The sequence below is a fragment of the Myzus persicae genome, unplaced genomic scaffold (assembly GCF_001856785.1).
Source record: "Myzus persicae strain clone G006 unplaced genomic scaffold, MPER_G0061.0, whole genome shotgun sequence".
In the NCBI taxonomy this organism is placed as follows: Eukaryota; Metazoa; Arthropoda; class Insecta; order Hemiptera; family Aphididae; genus Myzus; species Myzus persicae.
This window is the reverse complement of record NW_019101341.1, coordinates 297044-309628: the sequence shown is the minus strand read 5'-3', so window position 1 is coordinate 309628 and position 12585 is coordinate 297044. Positions and strand designations below refer to the sequence as shown.

General features: G+C 27.9%; 1 long non-coding RNA gene across 1 annotated transcript; it reads right to left on the bottom strand.

Annotated features, from left to right (window-relative positions):
- Positions 1-1996: 1996 nt before the first annotated feature.
- LOC111028697 lies at positions 1997-12319 on the bottom strand. The gene is made up of 5 exons (XR_002603929.1): positions 11754-12319; positions 10831-10857; positions 9389-9430; positions 4329-4367; positions 1997-2489 (listed from the first exon to the last, which is right to left on the bottom strand). It is a non-coding gene; the product is annotated as an uncharacterized LOC111028697 (long non-coding RNA).
- Positions 12320-12585: the final 266 nt, after the last annotated feature.

Below are 12585 nucleotides of genomic sequence, written 5' to 3'. Positions count from 1 at the left end.
CTTATGGAAGACCTTGTATTACTTAATTACTTATAAGTTATAACATTTTTATTAATGTTTATAGAAAAAAAATATGAAAGTTGAAAATGTCAATTAGTCAAAATAGTCCAATACACAAGACATTAAGAGCCAATATATTCTTATTTCGACTTGTAGGACGTAAATATACCATGATATTAGTATAATTATAAAATATTCACTGCATTTTTTACTCTGAATAGATGTGCCACGCTATCTACTCGCGTATTATTTTATGAAAATGGAATTTTCTATTTATTATATTAGCTACTAGATCGCACCACGATGATTATATTAATTTATTTTATTCGACCAATTCTCTGTATTTTTCTTATGGAATATTTATGCTATAGAAACAGTGTAGTTACAGACTTCCAAGAAATCCATTGGGTATTGACACTATTAAACTGTTTTTGGTATGTCGTATGTCGGTATTGACTGAATAATTATAAACTTATATAATTAAAATATTACCAATATCGGCACATCGGTCTTAATAAATATATCTTCGGTAGGTGACTACTAGACATAGGCGGAGTTCTTGTGAAATATTGAGGGGGGCTCAAATATTTGATGACAAACAGACTCGAGGGGGCGTTGCCCCTCACCCCCCAAAAATTAATTTTTATATAAATCACTCATGAGAAATTGTTCTCGTTGACTCGTTATCATAACAACATAAATAATTACAAACATAAAAAAAAGAATAATTAATAAAAGATTTAAATTTAAATATTTCAAACCAATTTGAACTAAATTATTTATTAAAAATCTAAATCACAATCTCGAAAGAAACGTATTCCCAAGAACATCAAACAATAAGTAAAATATAATTTAGAATAAAATGGTCAATACGACGGTTACGGTAAAGGTACGAATACGAATGTAGTATGTACGACACCATTACAATGTACGAATACGATTCATTCAATCACGATAAACTTTACGATAGGTTTTAAACAGGCAACAGCTATAGTGATAGTCCTATAAAAGCTATCGCTTCTCGAGAATTAATAAAAATTAGAAAATAAATAATATTTTTCCCATCTATAAATAGAACGGTATAATATGTTATTCAATATTGATGGCCAATTAGTACAAAATATGTACAATATTAGGTATATAAACACAGTATAATATTATTGTGAATTGTGCCTTAATGTTACCGTAAATAATAAATTGGTAAATAGTATGTTTGTAATGTACTAAGTACACTTATATAATTGTGGATATAAGAATATAAAATAATGAAAAAAATTCTGCAAACTGTACAAAATTACGGTATTGTTTGTTTAATATTTTTAGGGGGGCTTTAACTACGTTGGTAAGTTAATTCTAACTTGAATCGTCTTGAAGCCTCAAGGAGACGCATCTGATTTCTTTACTCAAAAATTAAAGCAACCTATTTAACGTTTTAGTAGATTACTATTATATGGAGTACTGGAGTGTATATATTAAACAGTTGTACTGTCTTTGTTTTAATACACACACTAACTCATGTACATAACATATATAATCAGAGTTATATACATTCCAACCAGACATTTGAGTCATTAAAATCTTCGAAATGTTTGTTTTCAGAAAAATTGAGGTGGTGTATAATGTTGAACCTTATTTAACGGGTTAATTATATAGGTTTTAACGTTTCGGATACTAGTGATTGAATATAAATCTTCCCGTGTTTTAATTCCGTATGCTTACGTTAAATTTTTTCTTTGCCTTTAATCAATTCCCCGACTTGTACTCATGATTGCAAATTATATATACTATATATTTTTTTATCGAGTTAAGGTTTCAACACCTGACGTCGTTCGCCTGGGTTGTTTAGTAGGTTTATTATACTAAGGGATAGTATGGTTGTTAAGACCACGGGGCGAGGATTTTTCACTAAAAAACCCGGTGGTCATCCATTCGGGATCTAGTGACCCCTGAATTGGAAAACTTGTAACTGTATTTATAATACAAAAAAAAAATGCAATTTCCTCTAACTGGCTCTTTATTGTATGAGCAAAACTTTAAAAGTAGTTTTAAAGGTTTCAACTATCAGATTAGCTGCGTACAGAGTAAAGCATTATAAGAGTTACTATGTATATGTATTAAATTACATTTAATGTTTCTAAATTTAATATTCTTCTCACTTTGAGTATTTAATTAATTAACTTGACTTAAATTGTATACATTTCAAAATAGTTAGTTACCTGCAGTTGGTTAATATTAATAAATTAAAGTTATACAATTTTCAAGACTATTAAAGCAAAATCATTTTAGAACAATGGCATGATTATATTTTTATGTAATTTTAATATAAACATTACTCTTTGGATTTTAAATCATAAAGCATCAAACAAATAATTATTTCTACGCTAGTCATCCTGATCGCTCGGGACTTTTCTCCAATGTGCATATTTTCCAGGATACAGTCTAGTATTTTGGGCATACATATAACTTCCAGAAATCACTCGAACTAAAATCTGCAAAATGAAACAATTGATAATGTATAATACAATGAAATCTATTGATGTGCCTGAACTCAATGTTTCAAAAAGTTTTAACTTCTTTATGGTTTTTCATTTTTGAGTAACAACTTAATTTTTAATTTCATACTCCGAAATAAAATATTTTTTGGAGTACCTTGAAACTTAAAATGGGATATTTTAAAAGTGTAGTTCAAGTACTTAAAGCTTATAGAAGAGTGGAGTGGTGAGGAGTGGTACCTCATAAAATGTTGGTCAACTAATATGACTATTTAATGATTCTGATTCTGAATGAAGATATTGTTATATGTCAGCTATTATTACTAAGTATATTTTATGACATTATAGGTATTAAAGTAATTTGTTAAACTATTCGTCACTATAGTTAAACAGTAGGTTGAATTAATTTTAAAATAGTTAATTGAATACTTTAAAAGATTTAAATACAAAATACCTATCTAAAAAAAAATATTTTTAAATTACAACAAAATAACTAAAATTTGAATTTTTAATTTCCGCCAAATTTGAACTTAAAAATATCTTTAAAAAAAAACTGTGTTCATTCATTTATTAGATGTATTGATTAAAGTAAGTTTAAGCTACTTAAACTAAATATTATTGATATTATTGTGATTGTAATTTATTTTACTATTAAACATTAGGTATTATTATTACAATTTACAGTAGAATAAATTAATTATTGCCACAAAAAATTACATTTTAAAAGCTGTTGTATGTATAAAATATAAAAGTATACTCTTAAAGTTTCAAGTAGCCACGAAAATTATTTTTAAATTACAAAAAAATAACTTGAATCATTCATTATTCTTGATTATTTAATAAAATGTAATTTCGTCCAAATTTGAATATAAAATAAATTTTAAAAAAAACTGTGTTTGTCTATTTTTTAGTTACAGAATTGACTACTTGTGTGCAACTTTTTTAAAAATGTTTAAGCCTTAGGTATAAAAATTGAACATTTATAAATATTTAAATACAAAATAATTTAATACATTAGGCGAACTTTAAATGCCTGAAATATTTTTCATGTGATGTTATAAGAATATATAAGAAGTCTTGTATTACATTTTAAAGTTTTTAACCCGAAAAACACAATTTTATTGACGTTTATAGAAAAAAAACTAAGAAAATTGAAAATTGAAAGTGTCCGTAAACATCTCAAATGAGTTAAAATACTTTGAAAATTATCAATAACCTAATCAAGTTTATGAGCTGATAAAACAAACACATGGTGTAAATTTCAAGTTCCTACAGTTTTTCGATTTTGAATCACAACAAAATTAGAAAATTGCTACATGAAAAATCTTGTGAATATCCAATATTCTAAAAATGTCAACTTCAGAAGCACTTAAAAATTTAATTTTCAATTATAAATTTTTTCATATAGGTAGAAAAACTTATAAGGAATCATGCATTTCATTTTAAAATCTTAAACATAAAAATAAAAATTTTATGATTTCCTTACTCAAAATAATTTTAAAATGTTAGTGATTCTTACGAATTTTGAGAAAATTTTAAATTCAAACGCTCATCAAAAATTACTCTGGATTTACTTTTTTTTAAATTTCCGTTAACAACAACTTACATTTTAACTACCTATCCCAAAAGGCGACGACAGATTATAAAAAATGTATAATATTTTTTATTTTTTTTCCACTTATCGCCCTCCCCCCTTCAAACTACGAAAAAAAAACAATTTTTTTACTTGACTGTACAAATGATGTTCCAAAAGAAAGTATTTGAAAAGTATAATAATATCTGAGCTTAACCCATAATCTATGTTTGTTTTAAATAATTATGATATAATGTGCTTACTCGTTGCATTTAAAAATACAATGTAATCAAGTGCATCAGCTGGAACAAGATAATACAGTTAAGAGGACGCCACACCCGCATGCGTTGTCTCCGTCTTACAAACGAGTAACATACCAAATTTACGCTCAGCAGTTCAAGTTGTATGCCGTTAGCTTAGAAATTAGAGTGAATTAACCTATTATGAAACTTGATGGTGAGAACTTTATCTGTGTTTTGTTGGAAGTTTTTTTACAATAATTCAGTTTTTAAGTGAGTTATGAGCATTTTTAATTTACATTTATTATACAAGCATACCTCGCTTAAAAACTGAAGTATCGTAAAAAAACTTCCAACAAAACACGGATAAAGTTCTTACCATCAAGTTTCATAATAGGTTATAATGTTATATTCACTCTAATTTTTAAGCTAACGGCATAAAACTTGAACTGCTGAGCGTAAATTTGGTATGTTACTCGTTTGTAAGACGGAGACAACGCATGCGGGTGGGGCGTCCTCTTAAGTAAGACATGTATATTAATATTTCTTATCATAATCTAAACTATTTGTTGTAATCTTCTTTGTGTGCATTTTTATTCGATTGTATATTTTTTTTACTAAACGAAATTCTATTAGGTACATTGTTATGTTTTTATTTTTTATTTTAAAGTTTACAAGCTTCCACTACAAAGGTTATTAACCAACATTTTTTTTTTTAAATAAAAACAGATTTGATATTTTATAACGATAAACTTATTATTAGGTACCTAATATGTAGATAGTATATTATATAGCTAAATAACTTAATATTACATTATAGTTGTAATTATTATGTACAGTGCGAATATTATATATACCTAATATATATAACAGTGCCGATTATTTCAAGTGCCTATAGTCCCTATATTTTATTATATCTCTATAATATATGTTTGCATAAAATTTAACTTTTGTTTGTGTTGTATAATATACTTGTAGAATAACTCAAACATACATATTATTATAATATTAACTTATCATACTTGGCCAATGCTGGGCAAGTTTACTATTTCTTTTAAATCCGTTAATAGTTAAGCTAATTTAGACAAATATTAGTAAAATTACAAGTTAAATTAACTAAACTTAGTGAAAATTCAGTTACTTTTTTCGTATAAAATTAATAATTATAGTATTTGTAAAGCTAATAAATAAAATAGTAATTTAATAAAAGTTCTATAGTGTAAAGTAAATGTATCTATAATAAATAATTGCCGTAAGTGATAAGTACTTATTATACTTTAATACTTTAATCAATGAACTTGAACGAGTCCAACGCAAGTTTCTGAAGTGTGTATCTCTCCGGTTATCAATTGATTGTAAACCTCATGACTACAACCCAGTACTTTGTATGTCCGTCAAGTTGGCACCGGCACAATATGCTAGGACTGTAATTCTGTTATCAAACAATTGCTGGAATTTGCTAGATTTTGCTAGGCCATTTTCAGAATTTGCTAGGGTCCCATTTAAGTGTAAGTCAAAATACAAATGTGCTGGTGCCAACTTGACACAGCACCGGCATATTGTCCGATCGGCTCGAGAGTGGTACCGAAATATTGCTATTGTTTCGCTAGATTTTGATAGGTCATTTTCGGAATAGCAAATTAATTTCAAATTTTTCCAAAAACCCCGAAGTCTCTAACTCAAATTGGTGGGGGGGGGGGTTACTCTGAAGTTGACCCCCCTAACACACAAGTTTTTTCTGGAAAAACTAAAGATATGCAAATTCTGAAAACGATGTAGCAAATTATAGCAAATTAATCGCAAAATCATGCAAAAGTATTGGGTCTGTAACTTGAAGTGGGGGGGGGCAACTTCACGTACATTAATAATTCCCAACAATGCTTATGGGAGAATGCTTAAAATTATGTACAAATACAAAAGTATGTATTACAAATTTGCTGAAACATTGTTTCCTAGGAATCTTCAAATACTGATATTATTTTTGTTTCAGGCTATAAGAATACAATGAGATGATTAGTTAGGTTTCAGATAGAGAACAACATTTATGATTGAATTTATTTAAACATTTGTCACGATATACCTAGATACCCGCTGCAAAACGTAGGTTTGAAGAAAACTTTTTATAAATTAGGTATAATTTATAGTACGTAAACTGTTTTTAATTATCCAAGGTTGGGCATTTTTTTTGTTTTTTTATGCTCGTTAAGCTAAAATAATATTGGAAAATTGTATGTCATGTTTTAAGTTNAAAAAAAAAATAAAGGTAACATTTAACTTAAAACATGACATACAATTTTCCAATATTATTTTAGCTTAACGAGCATAAAAAAACAAAAAAAATGCCCAACCTTGGATAATTAAAAACAGTTTACGTACTATAAATTATACCTAATTTATAAAAAGTTTTCTTCAAACCTACGTTTTGCAGCGGGTATCTAGGTATATCGTGACAAATGTTTAAATAAATTCAATCATAAATGTTGTTCTCTACCTGAAACCTAACTAATCATCTCATTGTATTCTTATAGCCTGAAACAAAAATAATATCAGTATTTGAAGATTCCTAGGAAACAATGTTTCAGCAAATTTGTAATACATACTTTTGTATTTGTACATAATTTTAAGCATTCTCCCATAAGCATTGTTGGGAATTATTAATGTACGTGAAGTTGCCCCCCCCCCCACTTCAAGTTACAGACCCAATACTTTTGCATGATTTTGCGATTAATTTGCTATAATTTGCTACATCGTTTTCAGAATTTGCATATCTTTAGTTTTTCCAGAAAAAACTTGTGTGTTAGGGGGGTCAACTTCAGAGTAACCCCCCCCCCCACCAATTTGAGTTAGAGACTTCGGGGTTTTTGGAAAAATTTGAAATTAATTTGCTATTCCGAAAATGACCTATCAAAATCTAGCGAAACAATAGCAATATTTCGGTACCACTCTCGAGCCAATCGGACAATGTGCCGGTGCTGTGTCAAGTTGGCACCAGCACATTTGTATTTTGACTTACATTTAAATGGGACCCTAGCAAATTCTGAAAATGGCCTAGCAAAATCTAGCAAATTCCTATCAATTATTTGATAACAGAATTACATTCCTAGCATATTGTGCCGGTGCCAACTTGACGGGCATGTACTTTGTCACTTGGGCTTGCCCACACTGGTTCTTAGGAGATTTCAAATAAACTTATCATTCTTGGGAAAACCCATAGATGGTCGAATTGACTCGCCAGTTCTTTTAATAAAGGGTTAATTTTAGAATCCCGATTTTTAACTATCGTAGTGTCTTCCCTTTTTTTTTTTTTTGTTCTGTGAATTATTTGCGAAACAGTAATATACTACGCATGATGAGATTAGAGAACAAAGATCCATCGTTTCTATTGGAGGACTAAACCAATAATTTATGTTATGTTCACCATGTCCAATATTTTAATTTGTATTTTATACAGTTAGGTATGTTTTAAGATTAATATCAATCCTGGTATTGGGCTTGTCCCGTTTCATATCAATAAATAAATAAATAATGGAATCCAACATAATAAAATAAAATAATTTTTGTGTATTTGTTTACTTAGTGGTCCAAAATGACACTAAATAGGTGTAAGGTCGACAATAGATCCTATACATTTAAAGGTAGAAAACCAAAAAATAATTTGAGTGAATAGAAAGAAACTTAAGATAATTTAAGATAATAAAATTGGAAAACGATAAATAAAAAAGCTAAGTATAAAGTTGCCCTTTAACCAAGTAATGCACAAAGTTGATATTTTCTCAGGGAAAGAAAACGAGGACTTGGATAAATTTACACAAAAAATTGAATTAATTTGGGAACGAGTGGGAGGACAACTAAAAATTAATTATTTTACAATTAATCTTAATGACTCAGGGGGAGATTTTTTTAAACATTTAAAATTAAAAAACGAAAATATAACATGGACCGAAGTAAAAAATGAATGAATAACGGAATTTGCAATGGTAGGAAATTAGCATTTACTAATGGCAAGATTTCAAAATCTTAAGCTAGAAAAAGGAGAAACATAATATATAAAACTTTTAGTTTATACTTTATATAATATAGGGATATGTAATATAATAAATAAGAATATGAGTGAAGAAGAAATATTTAAATATGTAGACATATTATATTAAAAGGATTACCCAACTTTTCATTTAATAAGGTTAGCCGATAATACATCAATTATACAAGCATTAAAAAATTTAAGAGAAACTCGAACTAACAAATATTTTGAGATCCGCAAATAAAATAAATTGTGAAGTAGAAAATTAACAAGAGAATCGGAGGTTTTAAAAAATCATAAAAGTCAATTAAAAATTTGACAAGCTCGAATAACATGCTTTATAGAAACGATAATAATCAGAAGGGAGGGGTAATCCATCCAGCTCTCAGGTAATCGGCTGAGGAGCCCCATATTTTTAATTGTCATTACATTGTTTTTGAGCCAGTAGGTTATATAGTACATACATTTTGTTACTTTTTTTGTACCTATACAGGCCGCATATTTTTTATATTATGTACGTTTTTTAAGTCATCAGGCTATGTACATTAAATATTTTTTTTTATATCGTCACTTAGCCGGGAATCGACATTCATCATCATTCATCACATATATTTATTAGTCATCACTATTATCATAAATGTTTTGCAAAAAAGAAGGGGTCAGAACTGATTTAAGGAATTGTCTATATCGTTATTAATTTCATTTCTTTCTATTTTCATGTATTTAAATTTAATATTTTTTCAAGCGTAGGGATGTTCTGTATCCGAAATGGAAAAGACGTCGTTTTTGCGTTCACTTATTATATTTATATATATAATATTCGGTTCTTCGGATTATTTTTTTTTTTTTTAATAAAATTTAATTTAAACTCTGTGGTTATAGGAATACATAACACTTAACGTAGCAGTACAATTAATTTACTCATAACTAGAAATAAGTAACTTCATAACATGGAAAAAAAGTAATACTCCGTGTAATTTAGTTAATAGTTACTTAACTGTTTAGTCTTGTACATATTTTATGTGTAAAGCGTTTGTACCCATGAAGACTATTATGTACTTACGATTATTGCCTTGATATGTCCTACGATAATCATTTTTTGTACCTAAAGAATTATTGAGTAACGCATTATTAGGTAAGTGTTTATATTATGTTGAAAATAGTAATACATTCTATATTAAAAATGAATCAATTAGATTATTATGTTTTTTTTTAAATTGTGTCACGATTTATAATAGAAATCAACCCTACCAACCACTTATGTTTAATAATCCAAATTAATATTATTAAAATAATCCAAGATCAAACTTTTTTCCGAATTACAATTGTACCACAGATAATAACCAGATGACAAACGGCCAATTCAATAGACGAAACTTTTATCAAAATTATAATATTATAATACAATTTATAACCAATTAGCTAACACCCAAGTCCATACATAAAATAATCGTGGAACAATAACCTCAACCAGTTACACTTGTGGAAATCAATGAGGGCCTCCGATATATTTTTAGTGAGAGATTCCGGAAAATAAACAACAAACATTTGTACAAAAAAACTGATAGTTAATCAGATAACTGGATCTGCACAGGAATACCAACACAATACCAGTAATATACTGTGTTGCTTAAATCAAACATAATATGAATAACAAAAGCTTGTGAAAATTGGTCATGATCAAAATCCTATCTTATTGTTTAGAAATATTTAAGTACAATACGCCCTGTAAGAAGTGTTTCTCTTTCAAACAATTATCGAAATCAGGTCGTTTTACGAGGAGAGATTTTCCCGTGAGTTATTTTTTTGAACAAAAAAAGGTCATTTGCAAGCCTCTTGAGCATTAATTAAATTCGTGGTATTTACAGATTTGAAGTTCAATTTTTATTTTCACCACTAACTTAATACAATTAGCAATAAGTGAAACCTTTATGGCTTACAAGTAATAATAAAAAAATTCGGTGCATGGCGTATACACTTTAATATGAACGTGGTGACTCGAGTCTACACAATATAATAAAACCACTTCGGTTTGTGCCTACGATAAGTACATACTATATCTAGGGTTGGACGAGTATTGTTTTTCCATTTCAAGTTGAGTTTAAATTCTTTCGAGTCACGTGGAGTTCAAAATTCGGGTACTCGAAAAAGTCGAGTACTTGACAAATTAAAAGTATTCGAAAAATGGCTCTACAACTAGGTGTATGATGTATGTCACAATGGCTTGGGACTTGGGTGTTTTAAATTGTACTACAATTTGGGTTCTTTTAGTTATTTATAGTTTTAACATTTACTTTTCAATAAAATACTATTTGTAATATTTTCAATTTTTAATTTTACTAATAGTAAAAAGAATACTCGATTCAAGGCGAGTACTCGTATGATGTATTTATAAGAAAGAAAAAAATATGCTAAGTCGAGTAGTCGACCAAAACTATTTTATGCTATAATAATTAATATTTATAAATCATTTTTTAACTTTTATCTGTTTGCAGTACTACATACCGTCGAATCCTGCATCACTTAATGTATCTGTTACAAAGTTATAAAATAATTTAGTTTTTAAATTTAAGGTAAATCAACAACGGATTATTTATATTATAATAAATTAAATGATGACAATTAACTACTAACATATTTATGCATATCAATTAGTTATTTATACAATTTAAACTATCAACATCAATACTTATAATATTAAGTACTTATCAGTATTTTTTATTCAACAACCACTATCTAAAAAAACTAATTAGTCTTCAAGTAAAAAATTGTAATTAGAATTTGAACCAGCGTTGAAAAGTATTGTCGCCTCTCAATTTTTCAGCCTACTGTCGGACCGACAGTACATTGTCTAACGTATAACTCATCGATGATGACCGTTCGGCTACATTGTATTGTTTTTGTCTAATATATAATATTTTAAAGTGAGTGTGTTGTTCCTATTATCACCTCAGCTAAACGTACACTACGACCGGACCACGATCAATTAGCATTCAACTATTGTGTTCGTGTCAACCAATTAGCTATATTTCATCAACGGATTAAAGAAAAATGAAAACTTGAAAGTTATAATTTATATAAAAATGGTCTTATTATTAATTTATTATATTTTATATAGATTCCCATTTAAAAATCAAAATGTTATAGTGGTTTACCCATAAAGTTATAAGGATGGAAAAAATTAAAAGTTTATCCGTTTGTAGGAAAGCATGGATCGACAATATTAGAAGGAAATATTGAATTCTTCTGATATTTAATATTACATGTACTTATTAATGATGGAATCTCAAAAATAAAAAAACAAAATGAGATGGCAATAAAACATAACAATATAAATAATAAAATATATGTTGAATTAAAACTATCAAACTATATTTTACACTTACTATTAGGTTTAAGAAACATTTGTTTCACAATTATTGACTTACCGATTCAATATATTGTATGTTAGCCAGTAATAAATAATTCAATTGTTAATTGTTATTGCGTCAATTGTATTATTATTATATAAAAGAACTGCAGTGTTGAGTAATATTTTCATTTTACTATCATCATTGGTCGGGTTAGTGGTTATTCGTACAAAATAAAATGTCAATATTTTTTATAACAATAATGTTAACATTATTTTTATGTTGTGCGAGTGGGCCAACCAATGATGATAAATTATGGACTGAATTAAAGGATCAATCCGTTTTAGGTAAATTAGTATTTAATACTAATTTACCTAAAACGGATTGTCTAATGGATATCTAAAATTGATCCTTTAATTCAGTCCATAATCTATCATCATTGGTTGGCCCACTCGCACAACATAAAAATAATGTTAACATTATTGTTATAAAAAATATTGACATTTTATTTTGTACGATTAACTACTAACCCGACCAATGATGATAGTAAAATGAAAATATTACTCAACACTGCAGTTCTTTTATATAATAATAATACAATTGACGCAATAACAATTAACAATTGAATAAATATATTACTGGCTAACATACAATATATTGAATCGGTAAGTCAATAATTGTGAAACAAATGTCTCTTAAACCCATCAATACAACTCAGCACCAAGTTAGTTTAGGCTCTAGTGAAATAAAAACTTCAATATGTGCCAGGAAAACTTGTGTGTGAATCTAGCTCCCCCTGCAGTAGTGATTTTAGGGGTCTCCAACCTTGTAACTGAACGTACCCCGCCAAACTAATAAATGTTTTCAAAATAATAATATAGTTTTTGTTGTTTTTAATTTATTTTTATTG